General features: G+C 40.5%; 1 protein-coding gene across 1 annotated transcript in view; it reads right to left on the bottom strand.

Moving 5' to 3' along the window:
• Window positions 1–24317, bottom strand: part of DAZL (deleted in azoospermia like) — a 161171-nt gene that overhangs the window by 26711 nt on the left and 110143 nt on the right. The window lies entirely within an intron of this gene.

The following is a 24317-nucleotide window of genomic DNA, read 5'->3' as shown; positions in this document are numbered from 1 at the left end:
ATGATTCATCCTCTGGGCTTAGGCACATTTCTGCCTGAAACTAGAAGTGGGTTCTATTATCAAAGAAGAGGGGATAGTTATAATGTAGGTGTCAACCATGTCTGCCTTGGGCAACTCAAGATGCCACATGACCTCTTTTTTTCTGACCACAACTGATTGGGAATGAACAGTGAGCTAAACTGAATTAATCAGATTCTCTCCCCTTATAATTTGAATTAAGAGCTCAAGAATCAGTAATTCCTGATTCTAAGGCCTTGATGCCTTACTTTCTATGGTATACCTTGTATCTTTCCAATAAAGTCTTCTTCTAGTAGATTTCTGTTTCCTGAAATCAGATGAATCCTGATTAAGCCACAGACTCATTTAAAGGGTCTCAATTAATAATCACTAAAATAATAACTATTATAATATTTACCACCCTCTTTTGTTTTTTAATGGTTTCACGCATATTAGTCTCTTCTTGCATATAACCTGTAAATTCCTTAAGGCAGAAATGAACTGTGTACTTTATTTCCCGTAGTTTTTAAGCTACTATTAAACTACAAAGTATGATGAGTTCCCTTAATACCTGTTGAATGCTTGTTTGGTTGGTTGCTATTCTTTTTAGTTAATATTTTTAACTGTTCCGGAAGTAGATAAGAAGAGAAATATCATGATATATTATTCCTCAGATTAGTTAAATGCAGCTCCAAATTGCTGGTTTGATAAATTTAAGATCTTTTAAAATATAGCAAATTGACAGAATACAGAGATGTACTTCAATATAAAAACAGTAGTTGTGTTATCTTTGAGAGGTAATACTTTGACTCCATTTTCATCATACTAATCTCTTTCAAATTTTCCATGCAGGACATGAATTACTTTCAGAATCTGAAAAGAAATAAGTTAATTTCAAATGAGGCAATTGGGAAAAAACATATTCGGCCATTTAGTACATATTTCTTACTTTCCTTCTTTTGTCTAACAGTATGCTACAAATAAACTTTACAGTTAGAAATACCAACTTTGGCCTTCATTGTATAGTATAAAATTTGGATTTTAATCTCCTTTTAACTTAGAATAATATTAATCTCATAGGAAAGTTTAACAGTTTAAAACTCACATGATACCAAATTATAAATTTTCCCTTAAAGAACTTAAAATAAAATCCCTATTTTTTTCTTCTTTTCCTATTTAATTTAAAACATGATTTTAAATGAACAAAAGACTGCTTGGCTATGTTTTTAGTCTAAAATCATTTGGGTTTTCTTACATCTCGGCTCATTGTTTAAAAGGAATGCTACTTTGTTAACAGATCATTCAAATGTTTAATGGGCATTTGTGCAAAGTCTGACAAGTAAAACCAAAATTCTCCCAGAATCCAGTACCACAAAAGCTTTTGTTTAAAGCCACAAATTAGACAAATCTGTTTTTTTCCTAACATTCTGAACATTTTATATCAGACAGCTCCAGTTTAAGTAAATATTCATGTCTTTAAAAGACAAAATTAATATTAGAATTCTTTTTGTTTGTGAAAAGAGCTAAATTCAACACATTCCAGATGTTGCAACTGGACCGGAGATGTATCCAAAATAACAATAAGGGAAATACATTTTTTTGTTTTGATTCCAAGTGAAACAATTGCCACTTAAGAATTCACGTTAAGGCCACAAAAAATTGTACTCTTGTACCCAGTAAATAAACACTATTGTTTTAGCAAAGTGCTTTAGGACATGATGTTATGTAAGTACCACATCTTCCTATCACAGGATTGGCAGCCTATACACAGATTTCTCATCTTTAAAAATCCACTGCTGTTGATATTAGGGTTACCAGTGTCGAATATTCCCCCATGCAACATTCAGATGTGCAAAGAAAAAGGTAGCTTCCTTAAGTTTAACTTTCTTCAACAGGCCCCCATGGGGTTACAGGCTGTGGCGGGTAGAGGAAGGTGTGAATGAGGGGGTGGCAAACTCTAATCTGGCCTGCCAATATGTAAATTTCTTCTGGTGTTAATGGACCCCTTTGGGGTGAATTCATTGGATTGGTGTGTTAGGATCAGACTAAAGCTTCTCTCCAGTTTCAATCAAAAATGGCACTTGGTAGATGGAGATTTTGTAAGACCTCCTGTTGGAAGGGAAGGGCCTCTGACCCATGCAGGGCCCTCCTGAGTGGTACCTGCAGTGTGGCCAGCCAGGTGTTCTCTACTCTGGGGTCTCCAGAGGTCACTCTGTTTGGGTCCTCAGGCAGGGTTGACTCCCTGGTTACTTAGCCCCATGTGAGTCCCCACTGGCCTGAGATCCTGGGGCTCAAGATTCATGCAGTGGCTAGTCTGGGCAGCACCCCCCCAACACAGCTCTGTGAGCCCCACCAGAGTCCACACTACAAAGCACACAGCAAGGTGGCTCAGGGAGGGCTCAGGGCTGACCCCCTACCTCCTGCCCAGCCCAGTTCTGTCACCACTATGCCACATGCCCACCAGTCCACCTGTGAGTCTGCTCCTTTCAGAACCCCTCCGTTTTTGGCTTTGCCTCCCTTCATCTGACACATCCTGGCCCTCTGGGGCTTTGACCTGGAGTTGGAATGTGAGGACATACCGCTCTCATAGCTTGTGCTCTCCCCTTTGCAAAAAAGGCTGCCTTTTCTTTTCTTTATCTTGCCAACTTCCTCCTCCTTCTTGCAGAATTTCTGCCTCCCTTTTCTGGGGGTGTGATGGAAATGGGAAAAAGCCAGATCACCCAAAAAGGGAACATAAAAATCTGAAGGAATTGTTTAAATATTTCAACTGTATATCAGGGTTAGGTTTGTCTGGAGTACTGCCTCAAAACAATAGTGGCATAAATAAGATTGAAGATGATTTGTTCTCATATAAAGTTGGAGGTGGGCAATCCAGGGCAGATATGGCCCCAGGAAGTAACCCATGACTCAGGGCTGCTTGGGTCTGGTAAGTCTATCACGTGTGACATTTAGTCTCAAGGTCAACTTATGGCCCAAGGCAGAGGCTCCGATTCCATCCATCATGTCTGCATTCTCACCAGAAAAAAGGACAAAAAGAAGAGCAACAGGTAAATGTCAGCTGGCTTTTAAGGAAGCTTCTAGAAGGGGCATCTGGGTGGCGCAGTCAGTTAAGCATCCAACTCTTGGTTTTGGCTCAGGTTGTGATCTCAGGGTCATGAGAACAAGCCCCGTGTCAGGCTACCACTCAGTGCAGAGTTTGCTTGAGATTCTCCCTCTGTCCCTGACCCCCCCTCTAAAATAAATAAATAAATCTTAAAAAAGAAAAAAAAAGGAAGTTGCCAGAGGACACTTATCTCAGTTGGTCATATGGTCACATTTAGCTATAAGGAATGCTGTGAACAGAGGTTGCATAATGGGCAAACATGTGCCCACCCAAAATGAGGATTCCTTCACTATGGAAGGAGGGGAACATGGTTATTGGGGGACAGCTAAAAGTCTCTGACTTGAAAAGTATTCATCATTCCATCCTGAAACAAGTTGCAGGAATACATTCTTGAATTTCCAAATTTATGGTGACATAGAAAGAGCATTTGACTAAAAGTGAAAACAAGCAAGCAAAAAAACCCTTACTTTCTAGTTCTAGCTTTTCTACTAGCTTATTGTGTGGCTTTGAGGAAGTCAATGCTTCTCTGATTTTGGTTTCCTTTTCTATAAAGTAAGGTGCACTAGATGCTTCAGAAGATTCCTTGAAGCTCTGATTATACCTGTGTCTACAAATCCAACCTTAATTTTAAAGACCTATGTTTTATAATTCCTACTTTCACTTTATAGAAATATCAGAACTTATCATGGCAGGCAACAATGGGTTGAAGAATCAAGATTCTTCAATTGTATGCACATCATAAAAGTGTTAATGTAGTTACCCAATATCCCCCATACTTTTTATCCTAAACACTTGACTATAACTGTCTTTGATCTGATTTTTAAATTTAAATCTTACTGATCTGTTGGCAGATATAGAACATTTTTTTTTTTTTTTTGACAGAGAGAGACACAGTGAGAGAGGGAACACAAGCAAGGGGAGTGGGAGAGGGAGAAGCAGGCTTCCCGCAGAGCAGGGAGCCCAATGCGGGGCTCGATCCCAGGACTCTGGGATCATGACCTGAGCCAAAGGCAGACGCTTAATGACTGAGCCACCCAGGCGCCCCAGCAGATATAGAACATATTAACCTAAGTGGTCATAACAAGATGGATATATGTACTGATAATTACAGAACGTATTATCTATTAGTATTGGTTCAAAAATATATTATGAATAGTATTCATATGAGTGAATATATTACATGTAACAGAGTTATAATATATATAATATATAATATATAACATATAATATAAATTTTATGTGTATATTCTATGGCATATGAATATATATTCCTTATGATATGAATGTATTATCGATGTTAAGTTTATAATAAATACATTACTAAAGAAAAGATGGAGGTATTAATTACATATTCTTAGTCTTTGAGACTGAGGTCATGTAGCTTAACTAGACTCCCCTAGAAAAAGACTGCATATCATCAGGGAGAAAATAATTGGCTAGTTAAACTATATTTTTTATCCTGAATGTCATTTTTATTTTTTTATTTTTTTTATTTTTATTTTTTTTTAAAGATTTTATTTATTTATTTGAGACAGAGAATGAGATAGAGCATGAGAGGGTCAGAGGGAGAAGCAGACTCCCTGCCGAGCAGGGAGCCCGATGTGGGACTCGATCCAGGGACTCCAGGATCATGACCTGAGCCGAAGGCAGTTGCTTAACCAACTGAGCTACCCAGGCGCCCTGAATGTCATTTTTAAATGTTCTTATGAATTAGACCTAAAAACAAAGCTTGGGCATAGCTTGAAAATTTTAAAAGACTGAATGTGTCCTGGGGCATGGGCAGTTACTCTCACTGCCTAAGTGCCCCCTTCATCTTAAGTGTATATGGGGTTGCTTATTGATTCCGTATCTGTTTTATTTTCAAGTTCTCTATGGGGAGTATTTCCTATCTTAGGTGGTTTTTCTGAGAATATAAATTCCAAAATCTGTTTTTCTTCTTCTTCTTTTTTTTTAAAGATTTTATTTATTTTTTAGAGAGCGAGCGAGAGAGAAACAGCATGAGAGGGGAGAGGGTCAGAGGGAGAAGCAGGCTCCCCGCTGAGCCGGGAGCCCGAGGTGGGACTCGATCCCAGGACCCTGGGATCATGACCTGAGCCGAAGGCAGACGCTTAACCATCTGAGCCACCCAGGCGCCCTTTCTTCTTCTTAGTGTATATTTTTGGTGAGGCTGGAGAAGTGATAGAGGAGATAACAGGAATGAAACCTCAGTTTGTGTTTGCAACATCTCTGGAAATCATGCTTAGCTACCAATGTTCAGAACCTTCTGGAACTTCTCAACTCAAAATTAAATGGCCACTTTTGTCTCGTCTCTATTTCTGGGACTTCTTTTATCCCTTGAGCAATAGATAGAGGATCTAAGGACAGGAGCCCCTAAGCTATAACCTTCTTTGAAGACCAGCAGATGACCGAGAGATAGACATCTTGAAAAGCTCTCTCTTTGCTGTCTTCAACACAACCATCAATGTGTCTGTTGGAAGCCACCAGAATTTGGAAGGGGAATGATGGTACTATAAGAATCATATGGGGACATATTGCCGCTAACTCTGTTACATCGAATGGATGGAACTTTAAAATTTAAATATGTGTGAATATCTTTGTTTGAGACTGAGATACAAATTCCTTTTTTCTTTTTCCATGATTTCCTGCATCTTACTTAATTCAAAGAATATTGGTCATATGTGCCTTGACAGTAATTATATTTGTCTTTGCCTTTTCCTTTTAACCTTTGTTTACTATTGGCTTTCAGCACACAGACTATTTGAATATATAGGTTTTTATTTGTCCACCCCCTTTTGAAAGTGTGCTACTGTTTTTACAACTAATTGTTATACTACTTGTAAGACACGGAAAATTATTTTGAAACACACTTTTTTTATTCAGGGAAGAATCACTTAAAATGGTCTTCCTTATTATCTAACTAGAGACACCCACTTCTCTGAGGAAAGAGTACAACAGAAATTTTCTATGCCTTGTTAATATCAGGCCCTTCACATGGGCTATATTCGTGCATGTTAGGAAGTCAAATAGTGAGGAGTAAAATTGAGAATATTTAAGTGTTGTCAGGTTCAATTAGTATTTTATTTTTGAATTTTTTAAAATCTTTTTATTATGTTAGTCACCATACAGTACTTCATTAGTTTTTGATGTAGTGTTCCATGATTCATTATTTGTGTATAACACCCAGTGCTCATTGCAATACATGCCTTCCTTAACACCCATCTATTAGTATTTTAGAAATTTATCTCTGTATGAAGAAAACTAGGTTTGAACCAAGAACAGAATTAAAAATACAAGGATGATGAAAAATCAGACAGGTCAGATTAATACCAACTGGTGTCTCTGAGATATAACAGAAAACAAACATGTAGTTATTTCAGTAATTTTGATCACCCAAGAATAATATGACTTATATTATACCCACTGGGTGAAAACCAACTGGTATTAGGGTATTCACCAAGGAAGGATTGCAGAGGCATCAAACAAGGAAGCTTGGAACACCAACCACTCCCAAGAGTATAATCATGTAGTGAATATAAATGCTTAATTTGGGCTCAGAAGTCGGTGGCATTGTGGGAATCACACAGACCACACTGAAATAGTGGGCAAAACTTCACAAAAGATGGATTGTGGCAGATGTTGTAGACTGGCTGACCCAAACTCAACCGCCAATATTTTTTTCCCTTATCTTTCTCAACTACAGAGGCTGTAAAAGCTGAAAATTTTCTTTTCCAGTCTCTGTTATAGCTAGGGGACCAAATGACACACTTCAGGTTAATGAGATACAGGCAGAAGTCCATAAGGGGGAGCCCCTAGTATGTCACTTCCTGAATAAAAAGGCCAAGCCTCCTGAAGAGAAAGCCCCTTGCCCATTGTCCCTTGCTCTTTTCTTTTGGACATGGTCATGTAGCTTGGAGGGGCAGCAACCTTCGGAGAACGATGAACTGACAAACATGGACCTGAAAGTCATTACATTAAATATGGAGGAGTAGAAAAAGAGAAAGAGCCTGGATCTTCTGATAACATCACTGGGCTTCGGTACCAGCTTTGCTTAGCTTAGAACATCATGCTACATGAAAAAGAACATACTCCTTAAATACCTACTTATTTAAGTGATTTTGGGGGTTTTCTGTTATTTGCAGGTGAATATAATCTAAACTGATACAGTGATCAAAGAAAGGAAGGGTTTTAGATTTAGAATAAATATATAAACACAAGCATGTATGTTTGAGAGAACTTCTTGAATGCTGTCAACTTATTACTTCTGTTGACATGAGTTAATTGATCATGTGGTTTTATATCTAAGATATGGCACTTATCTTATAACTAGTCAACATCATATGGAGGAAATTATGAACGGGGGGGGGGGAATGATGGCTCAGACTTTGGAGTTTTCCATGACCTGGCCTGGGATTGGAGCTAGCTATGTAGCCCATTGCTGAGATGGCTTTCCGGCCCTTGACATTCCCTTGAGTGGGGAGTAGAATAGCCAGTCAACAGAATGCTGTACCCATGCTGAAGAGGAGGGAAGCCAATTTGCATAAGGACAAAGGGCCTTCTCAGAGGCAAGGGTCTGAGAACCTAATCCCTGCTTTCTGAGATGCAAAGTTAGGGCAAGATGGGATAGAATGAGATGGCTCTGACCAGGAGATGGGTTCCCAATATGAAATGACCCAAATGATCTCAAAGAAGAATTCACTGAGGGGAAGAGAAAGTATGGCTTGGTGACAGGTCCCACACAAAGTTCTGGCACTGTAGTTGACTTACTGTTCACTCAAATTCAAGGCTCCTCACTATCATGCCCCTCCCCATGAGAGGATTATACATCCCCACCTTATGAACTTTGGCACGGCTGAGTGATTTTCTTTGGTCAATGAAATGTAGGAGGAAGTAATGTGTGTCACATATAGGCAAGGGCAGTGTGTGGTTTACACTGCTCTCTTTGCTCCAACTGGCAATATTCCCGATGATGGCTGCTCTGTCCTTGGGGATCCTGGGGTGAAGATGACACAGAACAGAGCCACAGCAGACCTACATGGGCACATAGCTATGTAAGAAATAAACCCTTGTTATTATAAGCCAATTCAAGTTTGGAGTCCTTTGTTTCTTGAACATAACCTAGCTATTCTGACTCCTCAACTGGGACTAACTGAGGGCATTTAATGATTCTGAGCTCAAAATAAGACACATTGTGGTTATATGCTTTGGGGTACCTCATTTCCAAAACTGGGTCCCACAGAGGGTTAAGGTTGTGCCAGGCATCATTAGGATTTGGTGGGAGGAAATTGATACTAGTGAATTTCTTTCTTTTTGAATATCTAAGAAAAATATCAAACCTGTAGTCTCATGGGATAATTTATCATCAAGAAATGATGTGGCATTCCTGAGAACACTGTTCTTGAGGGATAATATTGAGAATAATCAATTGATACTCTTCTTACCTTCTTCTTTCCACTCCAAAGTTGGGTTTTAAAATCAAATTCCTTTACTTGGGTCTTTTGTCTCTTCCCCTAACCTAGGCAGCCAGACATGAATTACCATCTCTTCTGGGTGGACAGAGACACTGAAGACAAGAAAATAAAGGTGGCATGTTTGAGTCTTGAATTCAAAATATGCTGGTGAAAAGTAGACAATTGTAGAGGTAGTGAAGGGCAGACTAGATAAATGGAATGGGGAGAAATATATTGGGAAGGATTGGGAGGAACCATTTGAAAGGGGTGCAGCTTACAAGCAAGACCATAAGCCCCCACCAGAATCAGCACATGTTTCCGGTTCCAGGAGGTCCTCCAGGAGCCAAGCACAGGCTCATCTGTGCCTACTCTTGTGGTCCAGAGAGGACTAACTGATAGACAGTTGCCAGCACAGTGCTTGCCAATCATCTAGCAGACTGATGGCCATCTGTGCTCTGAGATTTTGTTCAGGCCCTCCCTCTGACTCACCACAAGTAGATAACAGCTCAGATGCTCAGGAACCCCCTGGATTGCAGAGTGGGGTATGGACACCTAGTAGAAGGTAGGGTGATGATGGCGGCTTGAAGCAAAAGTTCCTGCCTCGACCAGGATGGGACCCAAAAAGACCAGTTGGAAATCTCCCAGCATACCCTTACTCTCCAGAAATACTTTGTGCTGATGCACAGATGAGAATATTTAATCTGCACTTCGCTGCAAGGGCAGAATTTACCCAAGTCTGTGTTATGTATTTTGTCTTAAAAATTATTTTTTATCTCAAAATCTTAATTTGACCCAAGAGAACTGAAAACATATTTTCACATAAAAGCTGGTACATGAATGTTCATAGCAGTATTATTCATAATAGCCAAAGGTGGAAACAACACAAATGTGAATCACCTTATGAATGGTGAACAAATTGTGGCATATTCTCCATACAATGGAATATGATTGAACCATAAAAAGGAATGAAGTACTGATTCATGCTACATATAGCATGGATGAACCTTGAACACATGCTAAGTGAACAAACTAGACATAAAAGACCACATCTTGTTTAAATTCAATTTATAAGAAATGTCCAGAAAAGGCAAACCCATAGAGACAAAGTAGATTAGTGAGTGCCAAGAGCTGGGAGATTGACGGAAGTGGGGAGTGGCTTGTAATGGGGACAGGGTTTCTTTCTGGGGTGATGAAAATATCCTGAAATTAGTGGTGATGACTGCATGACTTGTGAATATACTAAAAACCACTTTAAGAGACTGTGATATATCTTGATAAAAATTAATTTGTAATATTTAGTTTTGATTGCATGTAAAAATATTTGTACTATACAAATGTGTTTTCTGTGGATCTGAAATTGAAAAAAGACAGTTTTAACAAAAAGCAGTCTTGATAGCTTGCAAACTGTGTCAGTCTTAAACAAGCGAAAAGTAATATGCTTCAAAGTGAAAATGAAAAATTGCAGACTTTGTTTTCTACAAAAAGAAGGAAGTGAGCTCTTCAGGATGAAATAATTGAATTTTGGAGAGGCCTGCTTCAATAGTCCCCAAATATAGCAAAGCACACTGATTATATTGTTCTTCATTTTCTGGAAAATGTGAATTTTTTCAGATTATAATGTATTAAAGAGAAAATTTAGGAATAGACTATATGCTACCTTTGATCAGCAACATCATTTCTGATATTAAGCAGGCTGACAACTTTTTTTTTTTTTTAAAGATTTTATTTATTTATTTGAGAGAGAGAGAATGAGAAACAGAGAGCATGAGAGGGAAGAGGGCAGAGGGAGAAGCAGACCCCCCGCCGAGCAGGGAGCCCGATGTGGGACTCGATCCTGGGACTCCAGGATCATGACCTGAGCCGAAGGCAGTCGCTTAACCAACTGAGCCACCCAGGCGCCCCAGACAACTTTTTTTTTTAAGATTTTTTTATTGTTATGTTAATCCCCATACATTACATCATTAGTTTTAGATGAAGTGTTCCATGATTCATTGTTCGTGCATAACACCCAGTGCTCCATGCAGAATGTGCCCTCCTCAATACCCACCACCAGGCTAACCCATCCTCCCACCCCCCTCCCCTCTAGAACCCTCAGTTTGTTTTTCAGAGTCCATCGTCTCTCATGGTTCGTCTACCCCTCCGATTTCCCCCGCTTCATTCTTCCCCTCCCACTACCTTCTTCTTTTTTTTTTTTTCTTAACATATATTGCATTATTTGTTCCAGAGGTACAGATCTGAGATTCAACAGTCTTGCACAATTCACAGCGCTTACCAGACAGGCTGACAACTTTTAAAAAGTCATGTAAGGGGCACCTGGGTGGCTCAGTTGGTTAAGCGACTGCCTTCGGCTCAGGTCATGATCCTGGAGTCCCGGGATCGAGTCCCGCATCAGGCTCCCTGCTTGGCAGGGAGTCTGCTTCGTCCTCTGACCCTATCCCCTCTCATGTGTTCTCTCTCTCTCATTCTCTCTCTCTCAAATAAATAAATAAAATCTTTAAAAAAAAAAAAAGTCATGTAAGAAAATTTAGATGAAACAAAAATGACTTTGAAAACTAAAAGAAATGATCTTGATTTGTTTATTCTTAACATAAAAATGACTTATTTTTGGTTTTATTCTAAGAATAATAAGACATGCAAATCAGATTTTGATCGTTGGCTCAATTAATTGATCTGTGTGATCTGTTTCTTCTGTCTTTACTAATACAATCTAAGGATGCATTAAATCTCATGAGCTCTAATTACTATCCGGTCAGTAAATATGACTTTCAAAAGTGTTCTGCAGTTAAGCAAGTTTGGGCCATGCTGCAGTGGCATCCTTCTCTGCCCACCTTCACACCAGAAAGCTATATTTAGAAATAGATTATGCTACAGGAATGAACAACTCCCAAAATCTCCATTGCTTACTTTTTAAAAAGTCTATTTTTAGCTCACATTCCATATCTTGGGTGAGTCACCAAGAGCCTCAGCTGGCAGTCAGCATGGCAGGGGTTCAGTCTCCATATCCGCAATTTCCTTGGAGGGCACTGCAGTGTCTTGCATGGGCAATTAAATGCACTGCGTAGAAGAACACATGTCTCTTCCACTCACGTTTCATTGGCCAAAGCAAACTACATGACCACACCCAATTTCCAGGGGGGCAGAGACCTACAATCCTACCTTGTACCTGGAAGGAAGAGAACCCCACTACTGATGCAGCCCTAATGTCTACCCTTTAGTCCATGCAGTGTCCTATAGAAGTATAATACAAGCCCCAAATGTAATTTCCAATTTACTAGTAGCAACGTTAAAAAAAAAAAAGCAAAACAGAAGCAGGTAAAATTAATTTTAATCATGTATTTTATTTTAACCAATGTATCTACATATTATTTCAATGTGTAATCATAAGAAATTATTGAGGAGTTTTATTCTTTTTTTTTGAGCTAAGTCTTTCAGTTTAGGTGTGCATTTTACACTTGCAGCGTATCTTGACTTATACTAGCCATATTTCAAGTGCTCAGTAGCCGCACGTGGCCAGTGGCACTGATACTGACAAGCACAGCTCTAGTGTTTATGGCTTGGGAACATACACTACCTACATACAGCCCTAAACACTACCATAAGTTTGAAACTGCCTTGAAGAGCTTTGTTTTAATATAAAAATTAATATGTATATTTTAATATAAAAATAATGTTTTATAGATTATTATTGCATGAAAATTGCTCAGGGAAAGTAAACTGTGTTAACCCTATGGCTCTGCTTCTTGCCAGCCTATTATCTTGAACCCCAGAAGGATTGGACCAGCACCTGGAGATTTCTGCTCCAGTTCCAGGGGATACTGATTAGTTGGAGGGCTGTACAGAAGTCCTGGGGCCTTACTGAGCCTCAGTTTCCTCATCTGTAAGATGGCATGCTTAGATGAGATAATCTTGAAAGAGCCTTTTAAAAAATCTCAAATTCCGGGTGCCTGGGTGGCTCAGTTGTTGAGCGTCTGCCTTCGGCTCAGGTCATGGTCCCAGGGTCCTGGGATGGAGCCCTGCATCAGGCTCCCTGCTTGGCGGGAAGCCTGCTTCTCCCTCTCCCACTCCCCCTGCTTGTGTTCCCTCTCTCGCTGTCTCTCTCTGTCAAATAAATAAATAAAATCTTTAAAATAAATAAATAAATAAATAAAAAATCTCAAATTCCAAGATTCTTGTTAGGATGACATGGGCTATCATGACAAGAGCTGGACTTTTTTTTTTCCCAATAAAAATGGACCTTTTGTAAGGTAGGCTATAAAGTAACATGTTTGGGGCCACTTTTTCCAAGAAGAAGAATGGCTAGCCACCTAAACTCCATCATTACTGAACAGCCATTGGCAAAAGGGGGCCCTGCAGTCCCCCAAGTTGAGTGACACAAGGAACTTGTGAGAACTTAGAAAGACCTGCCTTAGGTTTAGGTTTAGGTTTAGTTGGCAGTGGGTGCCTGTAAAGGAGGTCTGATGAATTCTCTCTTCTGGCACTGCCACTGGAATCCCACTGGGCATTTCACCTCAAGGCAGTGAAAAAGTCTGCAAGAGTAACAATCCACAGGGTGTTTCCGAGGCCAGAGTAATTATCTGAACAGTGAAGGGGAAGGAGAATGAAAACTTCCTTCTTTCACTCCATGGGCAGTGAACGAGTCTGGCTGAGGATGGAGCTAATGCCTGAGGATAGGACCTCGCTCCTACACCTCCAAGGGGCTGTTCACTGTGGTGGTCTTGCTTACACTTTGGAGGGATTTCCGCACTGGGAGAAACCAGCTTGAAAGGGCCTCAGGCACAGGCTCTGCCCAGTCCTGAGTTGCCCTGCCACCTGTGGTGCTCTTTAGACAAGGACACGTCAGCTCCTTGCCTTTTCTCCTATAGATTAATAGAGTAGCAGCAATGGAAACAGAAGGGTCTTCCTGTGGGCTGCTCTGAATTCACTCACAGGCAAATTTCAGTTCCTCTAGTTATTCTAAATCTCTTCTCAGAAAAGACACCAGGATTAATTAGCAGAGTTCATTTACTGTCACTTGTGCACTTGGGAATAAAGAATTTAGAACCAGGTCACTAGGTGAGTATAATTCATTATGATATTTCAGGGCAAAAGGGATTACTTGGCAACATTAGTAATGGTATTTTATCATATATAAATTGAAGATGTACAGTATTTTCTAGTCCCCTTCTTCAAATCCACATAAAAAGTGTACATTTTTTTTTTTTAAGATTTTATTTATTTATTTGACAGAGAGAGACAGCGAGAGAGGGAACACGAGCAGGGGGAGTGGGAGAGGGAGAAGCAGGCCTCCCGCTGAGCATAGAGCCCGATGTGGGGCTCGATCCCAGCACCCTGGGATCATGACCTGAGCCAAAGGCAGACGCTTAACGACTGAGCCACCCAGGCGCCCCTGTACATTGAGTGTTTTTATGAGAATCTCTGATTTAAACTGTTGACCTCCCTTTAACTCAAGGAAGTGAGAAATTGGGAACTGAAAAATATTTGGACTCCAGTATCTGGGCTAACACATTGATTTTTGAAGCTTGATGCAGAAACTCTAAACTTCGACATTTTTCTTACCCTTTTGGGCATGAATTCATACCCAGGTTGAACTTCCCCTTAAGAAATGGCCCTCATGTTTTTTTTTAAAAAAATATGATTAAAAAGGACAAAAGAGTGTGCAGTTCAGCTTTCCTTCCAACTGAAACATCTTATCAGTAAATTCCTGCATTCCTGGATCAATTTCTGGCGAGCAAGACAGAATGAAATATGTAATGTGAGTTCAGGTGAGGTGAAGTGAGGCTGTTTACTTGAAAAAAACACCTGTGTTTTTGTTCTATTACAGCTGGGTGTTTCGTTCTGGCTCTGTGTGCCACACAGACTATCGAGTGGGCTGGTGCTGGGTTAAGCATTTAATGCATGTTGACTCGTTCTCATTCTTCCTCTAGCATTCTTAGATAACCTTACATGGGAGATATGTCAGGACCTCCTTAAATAAAAGACAAGCTGAAGTCATTGAGGGTTACTTCAGGTCTTCTGCTGGCCCATCTTCAGACCTGGGCCCAAAGGCCTGGCCTCTGTTGGTTAGAGACCATTGTGGGTCTCCTGAGCCCCACCTGCCTTTCCTGTCTGTCCCATCCCTGGTGTAAGCCATGCCCCATCTCGCCCACCTGTGGCTGCCTGGAACATATTGTGCACTTTCTCACACCCACACTGTCACTCTTGATGTTCTCTGTGATTGAAAGTATCTTGTACTCTCTCTTCTTTTTACTGGTTTCTTAGCTCCCAACCTGAATTTCTCTCCCCTTGTGATTCCTTCTGAAATCCCTGTCCCCACCCTACCACCCTTCAAAACCACCTCCCTTGTGCTTTCAGAGTACATTGATTGTTTCTCTCTCTCTAGCACAGCCTTACCACATGGTTCTGACAGGGTTCAGGACAGCTCCCCCCAAAATACAGTATCTTGTGTATTGAATATCTTAAACTGAAGGAATATGAGAAATGGCAAGTACAAGAAGAACTCTTTGACCTTTTCCTGAAACAGATCATAAGACCCTCATGTGAGAGGTGCCTGCTCTATACCTCGAAGAAAGGAGCATCCTTATCTCTAAGACAGAGGGATGCCCAGAAGAAACTGAACAAACATGTCTTACTAAGTTCCCCCCAGTTTACTACACTTAGCTCACAATCTTGTCCTATCACATTTTCCCACAACCTTCCACTCCTCACCCAACCTAGCTTAAAAGCCCTCAGGTTTAACCACTTCTTCATTTCCTCATTTCCTTAAGAAGGCTCCTGTATAATGTAAAACTTAAATAAAATTGTATGCTTTTCTGTGTGTATGTTACTCTGTCTTTTTTGTTACAGAGAAGGAAAAAAATACTTTTCTTCCCCTGCAGTTTCACAGTGTCATGTGGTCTTAAGTGTTTCTTAGGCTTTCTGGACCTCAGTTTTATCATCTGTAACATGTGAGCAAAACCAGTGCCTCCATCATAGGGTTCTTGTAAAGATAGGACATTTACAGAGCCCTAGCACAGTGCCTGGCACATAATAAGAACTCAATTAATGGCACCTACTATCATTATTATTATAATTATCATCATAGTTATTAATGGCATGGAACAATGTGGAATAGTGGCAAAATACCACTTGATCTAAGGTTTAATGGGGGGGGGGGGGACCAAAGCTACAGTATCTCCTTTGCTCTACTCCATTCCTTTTTTTTTCTTTAAAGTAGGCTCCACACTCAGCGTGGAGCTCAACACGGGGCTTGAACCCATGGCCCTGAGATCAAGGCCTGAGCTGAGACCAAGAGTTGAACACCTAACCAACTGAGTCACCCAGGTGTGTCCCTCTACTCCATTCCTTTTTAAAAACTTGTTAATATGAAAAATTTCTAACATACACAAAAGTAGAAGGCATAGTATAACAAACCCCATTATCCAGCTTCAGCAATTATCAAAATTTATTTCATCAATACCTCCCCCCTCTTACTGGTTATTATTTTTCTGCAGCTTTAATGAAATAAAATTTATATGCATATAAATTCACACTCTGTACAATTTAATGACTTTTAGCAAATGTATAAAGCTGTGCATCCGTGACCACAATCCAGTTTTAGAATCTATTCCTTTTTTATTTAAAGAGAGCAAAAGCCACTCTTTCCTTTATATCATGAACACATTTTACTCCCCTTTTAATAAGGATTATAATGATAAGAGATAATCCTTATCTATCTATTATCTATTTTTCTATTTCTGATACCTCTTAGGAGAGAAAGTTGTGTTTTCTCCACATTGCAAGGTCTATTTGGGAAACAAGGTCTTTGGACTCACCTGTCTACTTTTTTAAATCTTTTCCTCCCACTACAATGAAAACCATCTGGTATTTTGAAAAGGGAAGATAAATCAACAAACTAAAAAATGTCTTTAGAGGATGAAGATGTTTGTTTAATAAATGTATAGAAAAAAATGGACGAGTCACTTTCAAAAGATGATCATGACTTAGTGTAGTAAAATGAAAGTCCTTTCTGACCCCAATTTATCATGTTATTTTGGTCAGCTTAACATTGTATTTGCCACAGAAACTGTAATCATTTGCAAGAACCATGATACTGGCTCTAATTTCTTTTCTTTTTTTTTTTTTTTTTAAGTTCAACAAAGCAACAACTATCTCTAAGCTATATAGAGAGGGTTGAGAAGGCAAAACTATGGCCTACCCATTTGCCCAGTGGACATGTACTGATTTCCTCTGATAGTTGAGGTTATCCTAGTGAGGTGGCCTGGTATGGTAGAAAGAATAGTGTGGGCTTAAATCAAATTTCCAGATCGCTGGTGACTCTTACAGTCATTAGTGGATCCTCTCTCGCTTTCTTTCTTATTCTGATGCTCAAATTTCTAACTTGTGCCAGAAGCAAATAAATCCCATCCCACCGAGTGAACACTGAATGGAAGGAGATGGTGTAGCACTTACACCAGTGGGCAAGAGCTAGAGAGGAAAGTTCTTATGTTTGTGTGGAGCTGTATTATTGACTGAGCCTTCATCACAGCCTTTGGGGGTCTTGTTGAAGTTGAACAGAATATTTTGTAAGAGCAGAGTGGGAATAATGCTGGATTTACTTGGTTTTCTGTGTCTTCTGGAAGCTGTGGCTTCCAATTCTTCATCAACAAAATAAGCATACCATCTGTTTTGTATACCTAGTACAGTTATTCTAACCATCAAATTAAAATGTTTAAAAGTATATAATAAACTGTACTCTACAAAATGTTAGTATTATATAAGTAATCATGGAACAAGACCATGCTTTTATGCGTTCTCTGCAGTTTATTAAAAGCTCTCATAATATTTCACTGAATCTCTAATAACCCTATGGCTTAGGTATCATTATCTTCATTTTACAACTGTGATTCTGAAGCTCAGTGAAGTTGAATGACTCCCTATATCAATCAGCTTGGGCTGTCATAACAAATATTAGAGACTAGATGGCTTAAACAATAGAAATTTATTTTCTCACAGCTCTGGAGACTGTTAAGTCCAAGGTCAGGGTGCCAGCATGGTTGGGACTTCCTCTTCTAAGCTTGCGGGCAGCCTGCTTCTTGCCATGTTCTCATGTGGCAGAGAGAGAGAGAGAGAGAGAGAGAAAGAAGATGCCAATTATAGTCAGTTAAAAGGAAGGAAGGGAAGGGGGGGGGAGGAAACTAGAGCAAACTCTTTGGTGTCTCTTCTTATTAGGCCAGTAATCCTATCATAAGGATCCCACCTTCATGACCTCATCTAAATCTAATCACCTCCAAAAGGCCCCATATCCAAATGCCATCACACTGGGGGTTAGGGCTTCAACATATGAATTTGGTGGGGGGACATAGTCCAATCCATAGCACTCTTCCTTCTCCGTTTCAAGGTCATATAGCTCATAATTGGCAGAGCCAGAAATTAAATCCCTAGTTTTCCAACTCCCAAATCTGGAACTTTTTCTTCCCCTAAAACCAGAGGCATTTCACATTATTTTGAAACTAATTCAGTCAGGACTTTCACCTGTTTTATTGGGTACTTCTTATGACAGATGCCTCTTAAATGTAAACTGTGGTGTTCTATTCATTTACCTGACTCTTGTGGAAATTGGACTTGAGAACATTTCTTCCCAGGTGGTAATTTCTTCCCAGGTACTAGATAACAGATCCTGGGTAGATACCACTGGAAAACTAGGGAGCTGCCAAAAGACCTTCATGTTTTAAGGTGGATAGGCCTCATCCCATCACTTGAAGTCCTGAATAGAATAAAAAGGTTGAGTAAGAGAGAATGTTTCCACCTGACTGCCTTTGAACTGGGACAGTGGTCTAATCCTGTCTGAAGACTTGGACTGAAACATCAGTTTTTCTTAGGTCTTGAGTCTGCTGGCTTTCAGTCTGGAACTCACACCATCAGCTCTCCTGGGTCTCCAGCTTGCTGACTGCAGATCTTAGTACTTGTCATCTTCCATAATTGCATGAGCCAATTCCTTATAAGAAATCAGTCTATCTATCCATCCATCCATCCATCCATCCATCCATCCATCCATCTTACTGGTTGTTTCTTTGGAGAACGCTAACTAATATACAATTCTTCCATGTATATCCTGTGGTGGCTTTATAAAGTGTCAACTTGACAATGCTGAATTATATTTTCCAGAATTTTCTTCCCTGTGTGTTGAAGGTGGGCCACAAGACACATTTTGCCCAAAATTTGGGAACAGTAGCCATACTGCTTTTATGTGCAGGGGGTGGGGGTGGGGTGGAGTTGGGGGATTGTGCTTGTAGTCATTGTAGAGGCACCAGGTACTGTTGCAGCTCATGCCTTTTTGCTATCTGTGGGTCCACTTCATTGGTGTGGCATAGCAGCTGGGCCTGCAGGTTTTTCACCTGCCCCTGGATCCTTCATTGGCTTTCCTGACACATGAGCCAAGCACATGGCTAGCTCTGTGATAAAAGGCACCAGCCACTACTGCAGACACCCTGGATTCCTGAAGTTAGAGGCAATAAGGGACATTGGTTCTAGTCCATCTTCATGGGCTCTGGATTACACTTGCAGGTTTCAGTTTATTCTTCACTTTACATGAGAGTTTCTAAACCTTAGTACTTTTTACATTTGGGTCAGATAATTCTTTATTGTGGGGAATTGTCCTGTGCATTGTAGGATGTTTAGCAGCATCCTTGGCCTCTACCCACTCGATGCCAGTACCCCATCTTACAGTTGTAGCAACACAAAATGTCTCCAGACATTATCAAATGTCCCCAGGGCAGAGGTGAAGTCAGGTGGGAAGGGGGTGGGGCAAAGTCAGCCGTGATTGAGAACTGCTGCTTTATATCTATCCTCCCTTCCCCACTACCTGTGGATGACTTCAGGCTCTTACATCAGACACAGTGTCTTACTGAGACTATATAACCAAATCCCATTATTACAAAAGGTGAAATCCCAAGTAAATTCCTTATTGTATATCTCTCCAGATGGTATATCTCCTAGTGTATAACTCTCCTGCTTCTCCAATCAAATCCTGAGTGACATCCCCCTTAGAATTGGTTGTGTCTTCCTGAATCTCTGGGACCACTTCACTCCTTTTCCTCATCCCTTTATACCAACAACTTCCTACACCCCTCTGCCCCCCCACACGGTCCAAGTTGTATGAGGGAACAGTATGGGAGTCCTAGGAGAGGCCAAATATGGATAGCAGGGGTGATGAGGGATGGCTTTCCTGTGGGGGTTATTACTCTAGTGAGAAGTAAATGGAAGAGAGTTCCAAGCAGGGACAGAAAACAACTTGGTCCATTCATGAAGCTGCAAGAATGCCAGAGTAGCTGGAGTATGGTGAACAAGGAGGAGAGAGGAGGGGGATGTGCTGCAGGGGAGGGAAGGGATCAGACTGCTTCAGGGTTTGGAGGCCAAGTAAGGAACTTGCTTTTTACTCCTAGGGCAGAGTCACTGAAAGTCTTAAAGTCAAGAAGTGGCACAATCTGATTTATAATTTTAAAAGATCCCTCTGGCTGCCACGTGGAGAATGGATTAGAAGGAAGCAAATATGGGGGGTGGGAGGGCAGACAGGGGGCTGTGGGACAGTCCAGGGGAGTCCAGAAAAGAGAGGATGAAGGCCTTGACAAGAATCGAAGCAGTGGAGGTGGTGCAAAGTGAGTCATTAAGAAGTGGGTGGGATACAACTTTGCATTGACTTCAAGGTGAGAGATGCATGAGAGAGAGCTATGGAGGAAGATGCCTGGTTTTTGCAATCCAGTGGGTGGTGGTGACAGGAAGGTGTGCTATTCATGTCATTGCTGCTTTCACATGATGTTTACACCATGAGAATCAGAAGAATCAGCACTCATTCATACAAATGAATCACTTTACAAAATGGCACTCTACAATATGAATATATTATCAAGAATAACACTAAGGCCATTTATTCTTTTTCTTTGTTGTTCTTTGGTCAGTTCTGCAAATGAGCATTTAAAAAATCTACAGTTGCAGTTTTCAGCACTCATCCAAAGATGGACTTTAGTAAAACTCAGTTTTGAAATTTGGACACCTGAAATGTGGGCTTCAGGTAAGCTTCAGGGTCCAGGCAATATGGCAAAGCAGCATTGCCATGTTTGGGGCTCCTTTTTGTGGCGGGCCTCTCCCACAGACTTGCTCCCACTGGGTATCCACTTCCCTTGTCCAGCCCATTATCCCAGAGATGGAAAGAAGAATAGTATGCAGAAGAAAACTGCAACTGAAAAGCTCAGAGCTCTTAATGGGCCTTTTGGCTGCATAAGTGAAAGCAAAGGCATTGTCAGGTGCTACAACACCTAAACAGGATAAAATTATACACATAATCATTTTGTACTGTTTTTGCAAAGTGATTCAATAGCATATAGTTTATACCACAAAGTTTCCGCACAGGTACTGTGGTTGGACCCATTTGCCAAATGTTTGTGCTACATGTACTGGTGAGAAAAAGATGAAGTATCATTAGAGAATAATGAAAAAGAGGGCATAGGCTAGGACACAGAAGTCTGAAAGTAGGTAGCTCCCAGGATCTGGTCCAGAGACCCCGCAATATCATCAAAGACTCAGACTCTTTTTTTTTTTTTTTTTAAGATTTTATTTATCTATTTGACAGAGAAGGAGAGAGAGAGCACACAAGCAGAGGCAGAGGGAGAGGGAGAAGCAGACTCCCCACCAAGCAGGGAGCCGGATGCGGGACTCGACTCCAGGACCCCGGGATCATGACCTGAGCTGAAGGCAGACGCTTAACGACTGAGCCACCCAGGCGCCCCAGACTCAGACTCTTTATATCTTTCTGCTCTGCCATCCTCAAGGATAAAGACTTGCTTTCCTAAGTTTGTCAACTCACGGTCACAAATTGCTGCCACAGGTCTAAATATTATATCCCCAAACATTTGGGAATTAAAAGCAGGAAAGAAAGGGATGAAAGAGCTTTCTTATTATCAGAGAGGAGAATGTTTCCAGATGTGCCTTAACTGACTTCCTCATGTACAGTAGGACCACAGGGGCCAAGTGACTGAAAAAATGAGTTTCTAGAATTGACATAACTGACTTAAACCCATTGTGATTAAACTGCTGGAGCTAGGGACACTGTCAGCACAAATAAAACCTGAGTTGTATTAGCAAGAGACAGGGAGGGAAGAGAAGAGTACAGCTTTTGTAGGCAATGAATAATATTTACTACAATTTCTTTAAAAAATATCTTTTAAATAGAGTAATATGTATAGGTGTTTAATAAGTTAAACTTCCCCCCAATTTTTTTTAACACTCTTAGCTTTTGACAGAAAATGATCTTTTCAAAAAGAACTACACATTCATATCCAACTGATATTTTCTGAGCACCTATTATGTACCAGGCACTGGGTATACAGGACAGACAAAATCCCTGCCAACACAGGGCTTCCATTTTAGTAAACGAAGACAGATAATATACAAAATAAATATGTTTTACAGTTTTTTTCAAAGGCTATAAGTCCTATGAAGGAAAATTGGCCAGGGAAATAGGATAGAAAATAATGAGGCATGCAATTTTGAATTGAGTGACCAGGAAGATTTCTTTGGTGAAATGACTTTAATAAGAGGGTAAATTACATGGTTATATAAGGTGGAAGGAGAGGGAGGAGTAGTCCAGGCAGAAGCAATAGCAAATCTGAAGTCCTGAGTTGGTGATGTTCTAGTGGTTTGAAAAAAAGTTCAAGGAGGCCGGTGTGGTTGGATTGGAGAAAGTACTGAGAGAACGGGGGGGGGGGGGGGGGGGGGCTAGAACTTCTAGGGCCACCTATGTCATTTAAGGACTTTAGCTTTTATTTTGAGTAAAATGGGGAACCACTGAGTATGTAAGGGACAAGATTGACTTACATTTTATAAGGATTACCCTGGCTGTTGTGTTGTAATAGAATGTAGGGGTGGGCAAGGGTAGAATCAGGAAGAATAGTTAGGAAGTTATTATAATAATTGAGGCCAGATGATGGTGGCTTGGACCAGGAGAGTAGAAATGGAGCTAGTGAAAAATGGACAGAGTCTGGAGATATTCTGAAAGTCAAGGATTTGAGGTAAATTAAGTATGGGTAAGAAAAAGAGGGGAGTCAAGAATGACTACAAGGTTTTTAGCCTAAGCAAAAGATGATGGACCTGCCATAAACTGAATATGGAAGGTGTGGGTAGATCAAGTTTTAAAGAGAAGGTCACTAGCCAGTTTTGAACATGTTGAGTTTTAAGACATTTAAGTGGCTGGACAGGAATCTGGGGTCTGGGGAAATGTTAAGTTTGGATATATATGTTTGAGTGTCATCATCATATGGATTTTAAAGTCATAAAGATGGTTGAGCTCACTCGGAAGACACTATAGATCAAGAACACCTGAGGACAGAAGACTGATCTGGTACTTGAATCCAGGAGGAACCAGCAAAGGGGACTAAAAAGTGGCCTATGACACAGGAAGAGAGTCCTGAAAGTCAAGGGAGGAAAGTGTTTCAAGGATGATGCAGCAATCAGTACGTAAAGTAAGACTAGGACTGAAAACTGACCATTGGCTTTACCATCCTCTCCAGAGCCCACAGGAAGGAACATAGTCCTGCCAATATCTTGATTTTAGCCTGGTTAGATTCATGTCAGATTTCTGAACCACAGAACTGTAAGATAATAAATTTGCATTGTTTAAGATGTTGAGTTTGGGATAATTTGCTACAGCAGCAATAAAACAATAATATAGGATAATAGAGGAAAGAAACTAAAAATTCAGATAGTAAAGTTAAGATTTTAGAGGCTTTAGATTTGGTCATTTGGTGACCTTGACAAGGACAGTTTGGGTTGGGGGATGGGGTCAAAAGCCTGACTGCAAAAGGTTAAGAAAGAACTGAAAGAAAATACTAAGAGTCAGCAACAACAACTAACTCTTCTGAGGAGTTTTGCTCTAACACATAGCAGAGAAATGGGATGGTAGCTAGAAAAGTCAATGGGGATCAAGAGAAGGTTTGTTCGTTGTTTGCTCTTAGGATAAGAGAAATAATGCATGCTTTTGTGCTAATGGGAATGATCCAGTAGAGAGACTGGAATTTAGACACCAGAGAAGGTACTGGCCGTGGATGAGGTCTTAAAGTATTAGGAGGGAAGGCAGAGTACAGGGGAACCTGTGCTTGACCCTTGGTTGATGTGATGGAGGGAATTTGCAGGAGGTCTCTCTGGTTGCTTTATTTTTCTCAATGAAAAAGGTCATTGGATGAAAGTGTGAATAGGAAAGATGGAGCCAAACACTGAAAGACAAAAAGGTGTGAAATTGTCATGTAGTAGAGTGGGAGAATGAAAAGACCAGGAAAATGTACAATTGGTGGGCAGCATTACAGTCCTACTTGGAAGTGTGTTTGCTCTATTCGTTTTAATGGCATGGATGCAGGTGCAGAACAGGCGGAGAGTTGGAGTCAACCCAGCTCTTTGAGGTTTTGCCAAGGAAGAACGACAAAATAAGAGATGGAGAGCAGGGAGTTGAAGATGTATGAAAGACATGATCGTAATAATCATGGAATTCCAGCTGGGTAAGGAGGGAGGTGAAGGTATGAAACAAAGTGACAGAATTCTAAGTTGTAGAAACAATGGATTTTAGGTCCTAGGGGGTAGAAGCATTACTGGAGTTGAGACATGTGGTAGGCAGAATAATGTCCCCCTATTCCTCCCCCCCTAAGATGTCTGCATCCTAATTCCTGGAACCTGTGATTATGTTAGGTTACATGGCAAAGGGGAATTAAGCCTGCAGACGAATTAAGTTTGCTAATCAGATGACCTTA

This window comes from Mirounga leonina, unplaced genomic scaffold (genome assembly GCF_011800145.1).
Source record: "Mirounga leonina isolate KUSES-001 unplaced genomic scaffold, KU_Mleo_1.0 Mir_115, whole genome shotgun sequence".
Lineage (NCBI taxonomy): Eukaryota > Metazoa > Chordata > Mammalia > Carnivora > Phocidae > Mirounga > Mirounga leonina.
This window is presented reverse-complemented; position numbering and strand designations above follow the sequence as displayed.